General features: G+C 44.7%; 1 long non-coding RNA gene across 6 annotated transcripts in view; it reads left to right on the top strand.

Moving 5' to 3' along the window:
* The first annotated feature begins 284 nt into the window (after window positions 1-284).
* Window positions 285-13,057, top strand: part of LOC308486730 — a 34,388-nt gene continuing 21,615 nt past the window's right edge. For 2 of the 6 annotated variants that reach the window (XR_013991235.1, XR_013991236.1), the window contains exons 1-4: window positions 285-874; window positions 1,667-1,791; window positions 2,404-2,495; window positions 10,045-10,088. This is a non-coding gene — a long non-coding RNA (uncharacterized lncRNA). Of the gene's footprint in view, window positions 875-1,666; window positions 1,792-2,403; window positions 2,496-5,323; window positions 5,477-10,044; window positions 10,089-13,057 lie in introns of all 6 variants that reach the window. The other 4 variants (XR_013991238.1, XR_013991237.1, XR_013991239.1 and 1 more) reach the window with 4 other exon arrangements.

Raw genomic sequence — 13,057 nt, 5'->3', positions numbered from 1 at the left:
TTCTTTATAACAATCTTATGAGATAGGTGAGGTGGAGAGGCTGCAGTTGGCTCAAGGAGACCGATGTAGATCTGTACATGACGTAAATATGTGCAGAGAGATAAACGCAGGAGAAGCTTCTTGATGTAGAACAGAATGTCCTATTTTCATCTGAGAAATGTTGGAGGGTATGATTATGAAAGTTTCATGGTCGTATCAGAATTGTAAGAAACCAAGAGAAACAGAGAACATTCAGAATAAATTTAAGGAGGCCTACTTGTGGATAATCCCACCATCTTTCACATTTGGTGTACCTGTGGTAGGCTATGGGACCATGTTCTCCACATCAGTGGATGATATTCCCACTTTCCCAGCACACAGGTTGTTAATATACTTGTTATTTATATAGCACACCTATACCAAGATATGTAAAGTGCTTACTGTGATGTAGAGATGGCATTTATGTGCCAAGACCCTGTGACCCGCAGTTCCCTAGGCGATGAGTAAACACAGAGCCAATGGTGTTTGGTTTATGGGTTCAAATAGCCCTCAACTTCATTGGTTACAGATGTGAGCGGTTTGGCGTACACATTGGATGAAGCCAGACTATATCATTCCTGCTCGTCTGCTGGGAGAGCATCTAAGGGTAAACCACCATTAGGGGGGGCACTATGACCCACTTCAAATAGCGGTACTCCCCCCTCAGGGATCCCCATCGGTGGGAGTGTTATGGCCCTAGCCCCCGTCTGGGTATCGCACAGAAGCCAGTCTCCCCGGATGAATTTAACAGGACACCCTTAACAAAGAGGGGCAGGCGGAAGCTACAACCTCCTCTCCAACCAACCAAAGGCTTGCCCAATGCCTAACCTCACAAAGTTGTGGTGATTGCTATGAGGTAGGTGAAAACCCAATGGCCAGTGCCAATTTGCCAAGTGGGGGAAATTCCTGCTCGGCCCCGAAAACGGCGACCGACATGGTCCATAGCAAGGCCATAGCAAGAGCAAAATTAGAGGGTGGGAGGGCAGGAGAACCGACATGGGTGGCTGCCTTGCTGTGCCCGCCCTTTAAATTCCCTCCAGGAGCATGCCCAGCCAGTGCTGATTGGTCAGCCAAGCCCGCTCCCAGAGGACAGCTTGGCCCGTGCCCCTGGCACCAGGGGCAGAGGAAGGGGGCGGTGGGGGTGGACCACCCCGGGTGTCACCACTAAGGGAGGTAACAAAATGGCAGGCGGCACTCACCACTGGGTCTGCAGCGTGTTTGAGCCATGCGTCTCTCCTGGGAGTGACGCGGTGGCTTGGGCGCCCCCAGGCTCTGTGCTGCCCCACGGAGTGTCCTGCCCTGCCTGGCCCCATGGGAGGCTGGCCCTGGGTGTGGGGCACACTCGCCGCCCCTGACGCCCACCGCCTCTCCCTCAGCTGTAGGGTGGCTGAGTGGGAGGAGGCAGGAAGACTCCTCGGAGGCCCCACGGAGCGTCCTGCCCTGCCTGGCCCCATGGGAGGCTGGCCCTGCCCCTGGGTGTGGGGCACACTCGCCACCCCAGACGCCCAATCAGCTTCCTCCACCACTGTTTGGCACGACCAGGTGCCAGCAGGACAGCCAATATTGTACCCCCTGCCAGATCGCCACGGGCCGCAAAGCTACCCACCATAAAATGTGGGTGGAGTCACACAATGTTACCCATATGCAGGTGATGCTTTCGATCAGATAGCTGAATACGAATCATCTTTGATGGGCACCATTCAAAACAGCAAGGGCAGAATTCTGACTGAAAACAACGAGGCGCCGCCTTTCAAAAGTTCAACTCAAGCGAAGGTGACAGAAATGCACTTTTGACATCGTATTTCCCTTTGTCCACCTAATCTAATACTTCAATTTTATAGTTCAGTAATTTTAAATTAAAAAATGCTTTAGCCTTTTGTTCAATAGCATTAACATAAAATTCTGGCACTGCCACAAAATTAGCATCCTCAGTAATCAGCAGCTTAAGCCCAGCTACTCAGAATGTCTCACTATCGTATTATTGCTTCTTCCATTTAAGATTATTATATTTCTCCAGCCTTTGTGTAGAAAGCTGTGGCTGCAGTACTATCGGTTGCTGCTTAGGCAGAAATGCTATTTTTAAAAATGCAATTGCTCTAATTCCTTCTGAAAAGGATACTATAAGCCATTTTACTGCTACAAAAGCACAAGGGCATAACAAGTGAATCTGGCATGAAAACATACTTTGTCATTCTGCACATTTGTGAACGCATAAAATATAATCACCGAGTAATGATAGCTGCTTCTTTCTTCTTCTTTTTCAAAAAACAGAACACTGGATTAGTATCAAATTATGAAAAAATAATGATTTAATACACAAGTGGCAGCCTTCACCGGCAGTTTTCATTAAAGTAGGCTAATGACTATTTGGGATTCTTTTTCAAGGCTGAACTGGCAATGACACCCGCAGCGAAAGGTGCCTAAAATGATTTGTTTTACGTCCTCATTCATGGCTTTTCATAGCTTCAGCTCCTAAGGTAGGACACGTTTAGGTCTCATTCACAGGTGCATGTGTATCACTCAATTTCTCTGCAGTCGATCGCTCAATGTCTAGCAGCTGAACTGATTCCACTTTACAATACAGTGGTACTTTGGTTCTCAAACGCCTTGGTTCCCAAACGCTGAAAACCCGGAAGCAAGTGTTATGTTTTTCGGAAGCTGAACATCTGATGTGGCTGTTGTTACCAGGGCGCCTGCACCAATCAGAAGTTGAGCCTTGGTTTTTGTACATTTTGGAAGTCAAATAGACTTCTGGAACACATTAAATTTGGCGCTTTGGTTTTTGCTATTTATTTTGCATTTTTGTTTTTGAGGCTTTGTCGGTAATTTGTTTTCGTGACTACGTGGAACCCAGTTCAACTATTGATTGATTGATTGATTGATTGTGTGACTGCGGAAATGGATCAAAGCCCCACCATCCAAACAATGACTATCATCAGTGCAGGTAAGAAGAAAAAATAATTTTAATTTTTATAATCTACAGTACTGTCTTATTTATTTTATAGTACAGTACATTGATTATTGCTTTCATTTTATGAATCAATGGTCTCGTTAGATGGACACTGACAAACTGGAACGTGTCCAGAGAAGGGCAACCAAAATGGTCAAAGGCCTGGAAACGATGCCTTATGAGGAACGGCTAAGGGAGCTGGGCATGTTTAGCCTGGAGAAGAGGAGGTTAAGGGGTGATATGATAACCATGTTCAAATATATAAAAGGATGTCACATAGAGGAGGGAGAAAGGTGGTTTTCTGCTGCTCCAGAGAAGCGGACACGGAGCAATGGATCCAAACCACAAGAAAGAAGATTCCACCTAAACATTAGGAAGAACTTCCTGACAGTAAGAGCTGTTAGGAAGAACTTCCTGACAGTAAGAGCTGTTCGACAGTGGAATTTGCTGCCAAGGCGTGTGGTGGAGTCTCCTTCTTTGGAGGTCTTTAAGCAGAGGCTTGACAACCATATGTCAGGAGTGCTCTGATGGTGTTTCCTGCTTGGCAGGGGGTTGGACTCGATGGCCCTTGTGGTCTCTTCCAACTCTATGATTCTATGATTCTAGATAGTAAAATTCATGTTAAATTGCTGTTTTAGGGGTTGTTTTTAAAAGTCTGGAACGGATTAATCTGTTTTGCATTACTTTCTATGGGAAAACACACCTTGGTTTTGGAACGCTTTGGTTTTGGAACAGAATTCCGGAACAGATTAAGTTTGAGAACCATGGTACCACTGTATTAGTGTTATTTGCTTGCTGAGATGCCAGCTTGTGAGGGCAATTGGGGGATACTGGGAGGAGCCAGGGGCGGAGCCAAATGTGGCAGCCATGTGGCTTCAATGGCCGGTGGCTTCTCCTTCACCTCCTCCTGGCAGTACCACCAGCTGATTGGACCCTCATTCCTCTTCGTGGCAAGAGGAGGAGGAATTGGCCATTATAGCTCCACCACACTCAACCCTGTGCTTCATCTCTGCACTTTGGGGACATTGTGGGGGGCTGAAAGATGTCAAGTCCTGCAGGGCCCTAGTCTCTTGTGACAGAGCATTCCACCAGATTGGGGCCACAGCCGAAAAAGCCCTGGCTCTGGTTTAGGCCAGCCTAACCTCCCTGTGGCCCGGGACCTCCAAGATGTTTTCGTTTGAAGACCGTAAGGTCCTCCGTGGGACATACCAGGAGAGGCGGTCCCGTAGGTATGAGGGTCCTAGACCGTATAGGGCTTTAAAGCTGGTCCTGTACTCCACGGGAGCCAGTGCGGCTGGTATAGCACCGGGTGAATGTGATCCTGTGACGAGGACCCCATAAGGAGTCTCGCCGTGGCATTCTGCACTCGCTGGAGTTTCTGGGTCAGTCTCAAGGGCAGCCCCACGTAGAGTGAGTTACAAATGGGAATGGATTGTATGAAAAGACAAGACTATGCCCTCCCTTGCCATGATTCTGACAACCACATGTGCACATAGCACCAATGGGAGCCCCCCCCCCCAACTCTTGTCCAGTTTTGGAGGTTCGTACCAAGAGCATTTGTTTTGGTGTTTTGTTGGTCCAAATGCTCCGTGCCTCAAGAAACATCACTCCATGTATGAGCCCACTTGCTTCCTGAAATCTAGTCTGCAGGTGTTTCTGTCAGTTTCATTTTTGTGGGCAGTAGCGACAGTCACAGCTCAGAGTAGGGGTCCTTACGGTGGCAGCTTCAAAACTGTGGAACTTGCAGGAGGTCAGATGCCTCTTGCTCAAAACGATACAACTGGTTTTGGGTTCTGTGGCTACTTAAAATGATGTTAGATGTTCTCAATGTTTGTTTTATCTGTATTTTCAAAAAAGTATTTATTGTAAACGCCTCCAAACAGCTGGAAAAGTGGCATGCCAATATTTTAATATATAAATAAATTGATGGATCAGAATACATCTTTCCCATAGTGCAGGGGAGCCCAAACTTTTTTCAAAGAGGGCCAGATATGATGAAGTGAACATGCATGGGGGCCAACCAATGTTGTTGAGTTGTTTTTTTTCAGGATCTTACCCCAAATTTGTTGAGCTTTCTTTTAGGATTTAGGATTTTTTAGGATTGAAATAAACTGCCACAGGGGCCAGATTAAACCAACCAGTGGGCCAGATTGAGCCCCCAAGTCGGACTTTGTACATGCCTGCTATAGTCCTATCGCATTTAAAATGGATCCCTGAAATATATTAATTTTTTGTGTAACTAGAAACGTATTCTAGAATAAATAAATGAGTACAGGGAATTCTTTTTTTAAAAAAATACTTGCAAAATTTCAACACACTTACTTTTGGTCTGGTGTTTGTTTTTTTCTCTGTCAGGTTTAGGTTTTTTGGAAAGTATCCAGCATTCTGGGTAAAACTGAGTCTTGCAAGGAGGAAATAGCATTTCTGATCGAGATGAGATTTTTATCTGCAGTGCCTATGATCCAACAATTCCCTCGGTGACAACAAATATATCATCACCTTTCCATTGTAAGGCCTGTAGCTATTTTCTTTCTTGATACAAACAACTTTTAATACATCCTTTCATATGTTAGCAATATACTTCCCCAGATTTATCATAAAATCAAAACTGGAGAGAGAATTTTTCATTCGGAAGACTAATGGCTACAATAAATTCTTGAGCTAGGATGAAAACATGAAGAGGAAGTACGGGAAGAGGAAAGCCTCCCATCATCAGTATCCTGTACAAAGGCTTTTGTTTAGTTAAGCTACGGGATGATCCAAGGTTTGTAGTTCAAAAGAGCCTCTTCTGCATCTACTCTACGTAAAGCCCTAGTGGGCTTTATGCTCCAGCAACGAGGTATGTGTGCAACCCTGCCAGTTTCTAACCCTGCTTCCCTTCCACAAGGTCTTCAAAGCAGCTTGTTGCTGTTGCTGTTGTTGTTGTTGTTGTTGTTGTTGTTATTTAGTCGTTTAGTCGTGTCCGACTCTTCGTGACCCCATGGACCAGAGGACGCCAGGCACTCCTGTCTTCCACTGCCTCCTGCAGTTTGGTCAAACTCATGCTGGTAGCTTCGAGAACACTGTCCAACCATCTCGTCCTCTGTCGTCCCCTTCTCCTTGTGCCCTCCATCTTTCCCAACATCAGGGTCTTTTCCAGGGAGTCTTCTCTTCTCATGAGGTGGCCAAAGTATTGGAGTCTCAGCTTCAGGATCTGTCCTTCCAGTGAGCACTCAGGGCTGATTTCCTTCACAATGGATAGGTTTGATCTTCTTGCAGTCCATGGGACTCTCAAGAGTCTCCTCCAGCACCTTAATTCAAAAGCATCAATTCTTTGGCGATCAACCTTCTTTATGGTCCAGCTCTCACTTCCATACATCACTACTGGGAAAACCATGGCTTTAACTACAAACCCCAATAGACATCCTGGTTAAGATGGGAACCCTGGTAGCATTAACCATGGTTGAGGCTAGTGGAAAGAGGGTTTGATCATTGTGTTGTGTTGGGTGTGGAGTTATCGCCTTCAACATGGGAGTCCCAAGCTGTGATGGCCTTTCTAGGTCAAAGGTAGCACGGCAGGAAGCAGATCACGTGACCAATGGCATCTCTTGATGCCAATTTGAATATCTGAATTTGGAATGTGCAGAACAGCCTCATGGACGCAGCTGTGTCGGAAACAAAGTATCATCTGATCCCAGAGTTTTCACAGCTAAGAACATAAAAAGATAAGAAGATCCCTGCTGGGTGAAACCAAAAGTCTATGTGCTCCAGCTTTCTGTTCTCACAGTGGCCAGCTGGATACCAATGAGAAGCCGCCAAGCGGGGCACAAGTGCAAAACGCCCGCTGTTGTCCCTCAGCAGCTGGTTTTTGGAGTCTTACAGCTGCTGATACCGGCAGTGATATACAGGCATCACGACAAGTATGCAATAACAGCTTTATCCTCCGTGAGTTTCTCCAGTCCTCTTTTAAAGCTATTGACAGCCCTTTTCAAGCCTTCTGTTTGTTTGTGTGATGGAAATCATTTGAGGGAGAGCAAGAGTGCACAGGAAAATTCCACACCCTCCAGCATCCCTTTCCCCCCATCCTGGCTTTCATGAGTTTGATGGTGAATTTTTTTGAAGGAGGGAGCCTGCTTTATGGATGGAGGGATTCCTGCACGGTATAGAATTGGGGATCTTTGTTTGTTTTTGTTTAGTCGTTTAGTCATGTCCGACTCTTCGTGACCCCATGGACCAGAGCATGCCAGGCACTCCTGTCTTCCACTGCCTCCCGCAGTTTGGTCAAACTCATGCTGGTAGCTTCGAGAACACTGTCCAGCCATCTCGTCCTCTGTCGTCCCCTTCTCCTTGTGGCCTCCATCTTTCCCAACATCAGGGTCTTTTCCAGGGAGTCTTCTCTTCTCATGAGGTGGCCAAAGTATTGGAGTCTCAGCTTCAGGATCTGTCCTACCAGTGAGCACTCAGGGCTGATTTCCTTAAGAATGGATGCGTTTGATCTTCTTGCAGTCCATGGGACTCTCAAGAGTCTCCTCCAGCACCAGAATTCAAAAGCATCAATTCTTCGGCGATCAGCCTTCTTTATGGTCTAAACTCTAAACTTTATGGTCTAAACTATTGGGGATCTAAATTCTGCCAAGAGCCTCCAGGAATGCAGAAGGTTCTCCACCTCAGATGTTTGTCTTTACCAGATTCTGGACAGCTGGTTGGGGGCGGGTGATATACCCAAAAAGTTCACCTACATGCCCTTGCCTCACGGGATTTTCATTGGACAAATAAACAGAATGCCTGAATTGGACTTACATTGATGGCCATGACCAGATCTTGTGGGGCTTCCTAGGAATGACCCATATGAAAACACTGCACTTCTTTAAAAAATATATTAAAAATATACTTTTCAGGTTTATACATTTCACTGATTTTATGTTACAGATAGGTAGCCGTGTTGGTCTGCCATAGTCAAAACAAAAAAATTCCTTCCAGTAGCACCTTAAAGACCAACTAAGTTAGTTCTTGGTATGAGCTTTCGTGTGCAAGCACACTTCTTCAGATACTTCTTCTGTGTATCTGAAGAAGTGTGCTTGCACACGAAAGCTCATACCAAGAACTAACTTAGTTGGTCTTTAAGGTGCTACTGGAAGGAATTTTTTTGTTTTGACTGATTTTATGATCATTGTTACAATTCAAAACTTGACTTCCTCCCCCCTCTTTCTGTGGTCCCTTAAATTTATTTTTAATATATTCTGCATATCCAAATTAACTTAATCTGCTCATGTATTCGTCTTTTTTAAAGATATGCTCTTAGGAAACTGCAGCTTCTTACCATAATCCTGCCAATGCTCTTATCTGTTTACAATTTATCTGTAAATATTCAATAAACCATTTCCATTCTTTTATGAAAAGTTTGTTATCTTGATTTATTATTTTTCCGGTAAGCTTTCTCCACTTCTGCATATTCCATAAGTTTTTGTATCCATTCTTCTTTTGCTGGGATTTGTGTGCATGTATTGCATGTAGTGGTTGCAACAATGAATCTACCAAACAATCATATCAATACAAATGGATACATGCAAACATGTGGCAGTATCTTCATGGCTAAGCTGGTGCAGTCATTCTAAAAACAAATCTTCATTGCTCTAGGAGAGTGATGGGGAACCTCAGGCCCAGCAGCAAAAAGGCAGCCTTCCAGGTTTTTTCCCACGAGCCACTCCTCTCATCGACTCTGCTTTGCACTCTCATTTGGCTGGCTGGAATGTGCCCTTGAACTCAGGGGCGTAGGAAGGGGGTGCGAGGGTGCGGTCCACCCCGGGTGTCATCCCTGAGGGGGTGACAAAATGGCACACTGTGGGGGGGCGGCACTTACCGAGGGGCCTGGCCTGCAGCAAGCCCGAGCCACGCGTCTCTCCTGGGAGTGACGCAGTGGCTCGGGGCCCCGTACTGCTTGAAATGGCAGCGTGGAGCTTGCATCCTCCAGGCGGACTCCATGGGCAGCCCGCCTCACCACCCCCCAAGGCGGATCACCACGCCTCCCCCTGGGCGGATCGCCGCAGCACCCCCATGCACAGATCACCGTGTTAGAATTCCTGCTCCATGTTTGTAGTCATGGGATTTTTGTCTATCACATGACGGTGTATGTTTTGACTCCACAGAGTGGGAAGCGACGGAGACAGGATGCTTGTGTTACTGTGTTCCGTGAAGTGGGGCTATTGTCCTTTGTTTTTTCTTTTTGCTGTCTGATGCTAGAGAGAGAGGGAGCCATGTTGCAGTGCTCCGTGTGTGTTTATATGTAAATAAAGTAGATTACCCAAAATGCTGAGTTGCTGAGGTCTGTCACGCAAGCTGCGCAGATTCTGCAGATTCCTAAGTGTCTGTTGTTTGGGCTGACGAAAGCTTTTGAAGCTCCTGAACAATCGACCAGAACATGCCAGACGGGCATGTGTCTCTGCCAGGGTCCTACTTGAGTGTAGGCTGAGCTCCTGACACGCCGCACTGCCCCCGTGGGTGGCTCGCCTGGCCCACGTCACTCCAGGTGCTGAAACAGCTAGCTACGCCCCTGCTTGAACTCAGATAAGGCTTGTCCAAATGAGGAACAGAGAGGAGTGCTTAAGTGCAGGTAGAAACTCTACTACTGTACCAAGGTAAAGTTTGCATCCACTGCTCTTCCCATTTTGGGCTAGAAACATTGGTCCCCATTGGCATACAGCCCTCAAAAGGCAGCCCAGGCGGCAATGTGACTCTCAGGCTGAAAAGAAGACCCCCCCACACACACACACCTTTCCTCTTCATTCCTCAAGAACTTGTTGAGAAAGAGGGCGAGAGACCCTTGTTTCCTTCAACGCTGAAAAGCAATATTTATATCTCAAGTAAAAGTCGACAGTTTCAAATGCAGAGAATTAATTGAATGTGTGTGTGTTTTCCACTGCTGGGAAACCGAAGAGGTCCACAATTCATATATCCACATAAACAATAAGAATATATAGTATTAGTTAATGTTAAAAGCACGTGCTAAATTATTTTCATGCCATTATGAGTTTGGATGTGCACTTTTCACAGCTACGGGTAAATAAATAATACTAATTTAATTTGTTTTCCCCTTACAGCAGAAATGGAAAAGGAAAGAACAACGTTCCCAGTAGAGCACTTGGTTAGTTATTACTTTAGAGAACCGTTTTAGTCAATACATGCACCTGGGTCCCAGGCAATGCCTGCATTATGGTCTGCTCAACAAAGCAACACAAACTGAAGGGGGGGGGGACCTGACCAAGTAGCATATTCTACATCATCCAGTATGTCAAATTCTGCCAGGAATACTTATTTGAATTTGAGTGTAATGTGAAAGTGAAAGAGCAGTTCCTGGTCAGACTCCAAACACCAAAAAATGCATACCGCTTTGGGATGATTTTGTGCCCTGTTGACGTATTTGTGAAACTTCAAAAATGCACATAGTAGGGATGTGCGCAGATATGAGGTTTTGTTTTGACCCCAATTTAGCATTTTGCATAAGAGACGAAATCTGTTAGGACCAATATGGCTCCAAATTCTGATTCAGGAAATCTGGTGGTTTTTCATTTCACTAGTCATTATTATGAGAAAAACAAAAATTGTTGTAACTTTATTTCTCTTTGACAGAAGCAGATAAAATTTGCAGGCAAAGTAACCCCATCTAAATGGATAATGTCTGCCAAATCTCAGACAAATATATTTGGAGGGTTTTATGCATATCACCTGTAAAAAAAGGGGGGGTTAAAAGTTTGAAACTGTCTCTCTCTGTTTTTTTAAGGATTAGATGAAATTTTCAGGCATGATAGCTTCTCCTAAGGAGATGACAACTGCCAAATTTCAGAGTGACAGATACAGCTGTTTTCTTATAAAGGCAGCCTTTACAGTTGTGAGTGGTTAAAAAAGCTCCTGTGTTGTTTTGTGGGGTGAAAACCAATATATATGAAAATAGCATATGTCAGAGAGTACTCCAGAAAAATATCAGAATGATAGGTGCAGGGGTTAGGGAGCGATGGTAAATGGGGGAGGGGAATAGCTGTCAGCTCCAGTTCTGCTCAACTTGTACCAAAAATCACAGAAACAAAGCACAAAGCTGATTTGAAAGGAGTAGGTGTTGGGGGCATATGCGAAACCAGAAGGACTCAGACTTCCAGCATTTTCCAAGCAGGCACCATGTGAGTTTAAGGACAAGTATACACAACAGCCCTGCAATAATGACTGCTTTTACTAGTCAGCCCATGATGGCTCTCTGTTTTTTAAAAAATAATTATAATGGGTCATCTGACTTGTTTGTCATAGGAAACTACCTTTCCCAAGGGTCATGTTCCTGCTCCTAATTAAACAACACAGATAATAATGATGATGATAATAATAGTAATTTATTTATACCCCGCCCATCTTGTTGGGCAGCTTCCAACAGAATATTAAAATACAATAATCTATTAAACATATGTTTTGGGACTACAGTTCCCATCATCCCTGGTCACTGGTCCTGTTAAATAGGGATCATGGGAATTGTAATCCCAAAACATCTGGAGGGCCGAGTTTGCCTATGCCTGATTGTGAAGATAAAGCCCTATCACTTGGTCAGCCATATTCCCACTAGGTGACAAAGATTGCATTTGGCAAACGATGGAAATAATATGCAGCCGTCCCTTATGGCAATCAAACCTGCAACTTGCAACCTTGGCATTATCAGCACCACACTCAAAAGATTATTATTTTTTTAAGTTACATCTCCCCCACCCCTCTAGTCTGATCTGTATGTCCCCGGGACTTTTACTCAGAGTCTGTTCAAAGACTGATAAACAGTGTGAGCAACATAACAGCATCAGCACAGGTGTGTTAAATTCCCTAAATATTCCAGATACGAAACACAGTCTCAGCTGCCAAAACACTGCTGACTGTCTTGAATGACATGCTCACGCTTTTGAAAGCTGCTGTGATGCTAGAATGCTGCCATCTGGTTGGGGAGGGGGGAATTAAAGATCTCTGTTTTTTGAGATGCCAAAGAGAAATGGGACCCTCAGCTCTTCGGGATGCATCCAGGGGGCAGGGGGAAATCTCTTCTACGGCTCTATTTAAAAGGAGCCTTTTCTTCTTTGCTTCTAATCACCCTGCATGCAGAACAGAGAAGTAATTTGGCATTTACTATCTCCCGAAGTCACTGAGTGATTGAGGCAAAGCATATTGCCTGATGGTGCACATAATAAATGAAAAGAGGGGAGCGGGTGGACCTTAAAAAAAATCTTATTTCTGTGCTGGAAACCTGACATAGTTTAGCGAGGGATGAATGTCATCGCTTAGAAATGAAAGGTTATGCTATATTAGTTAACAGAATTGCTGCCTCGAGACAACGGAGGTAGCAGATGTTCCATCACATGACCCAGTGACCTTTACCACTTAAAGGTCAAACGCTGCGCCTTCGCACAAAAGGTGTCATTTGAGAATCGGGGTTTGTGTGTATTTGTCATGTAGCTCAATCAAGGAGATATGACAACAAATAGCTGGTCAAAGTCTTTCAGGGTCAGCCAAAGTGTGATAGAGTACTCCAGGTCACCTTAATGGCTCCAATACTACAATTCACGTCGATGTCAGCATGCATTGTAGTAAAAGGCTTCCGTGTTATGTATTTTTCTTCACTAATTGCTTCTTTGACCTTATTGTTAACCAACCACTTTTGATTAGAAAATTGCTCCATGAAATCAGAGTCTTACGGCAGCGTAACAGCTGTCTAATGGCTGCTGAGGTACACCCATCAATCAATATTTTAGGGCGTACTTGATTTTCCATTTGCTGTCAGATGACAAAAGAAAACATCTACGAACTGATAATAAGCAAACAAATTGCAAATGTAGACATTTTGACGATAGCACCTTTTTGGTTTATTTTCTCCAGAGAATAAATAGCGGCATACAGTTTAAGCATCCGGACAATTTCTCAAATGTTACCCATTGTCGAAAATAATACCAAAGCTGCAATCCTGCATGCTAACCCAAGAGTATATTTCTCTGAATTCAGTAGGCCTCATTTCTGAGTAGGCATGCATAAGATTGTAATGTTAGGTAAGTGGGGGCAGACTTTGGTAATATTTCATAATATGGCGCCCTATGC

This window comes from Podarcis pityusensis (assembly GCF_964106645.2).
Source record: "Podarcis pityusensis genome assembly, chromosome: 10".
NCBI classification, from domain to species: Eukaryota; Metazoa; Chordata; class Lepidosauria; order Squamata; family Lacertidae; genus Podarcis; species Podarcis pityusensis.
The sequence above is the reverse complement of the archived record's forward strand: the minus strand, read 5'-3'. Positions and strand labels throughout refer to the sequence as shown.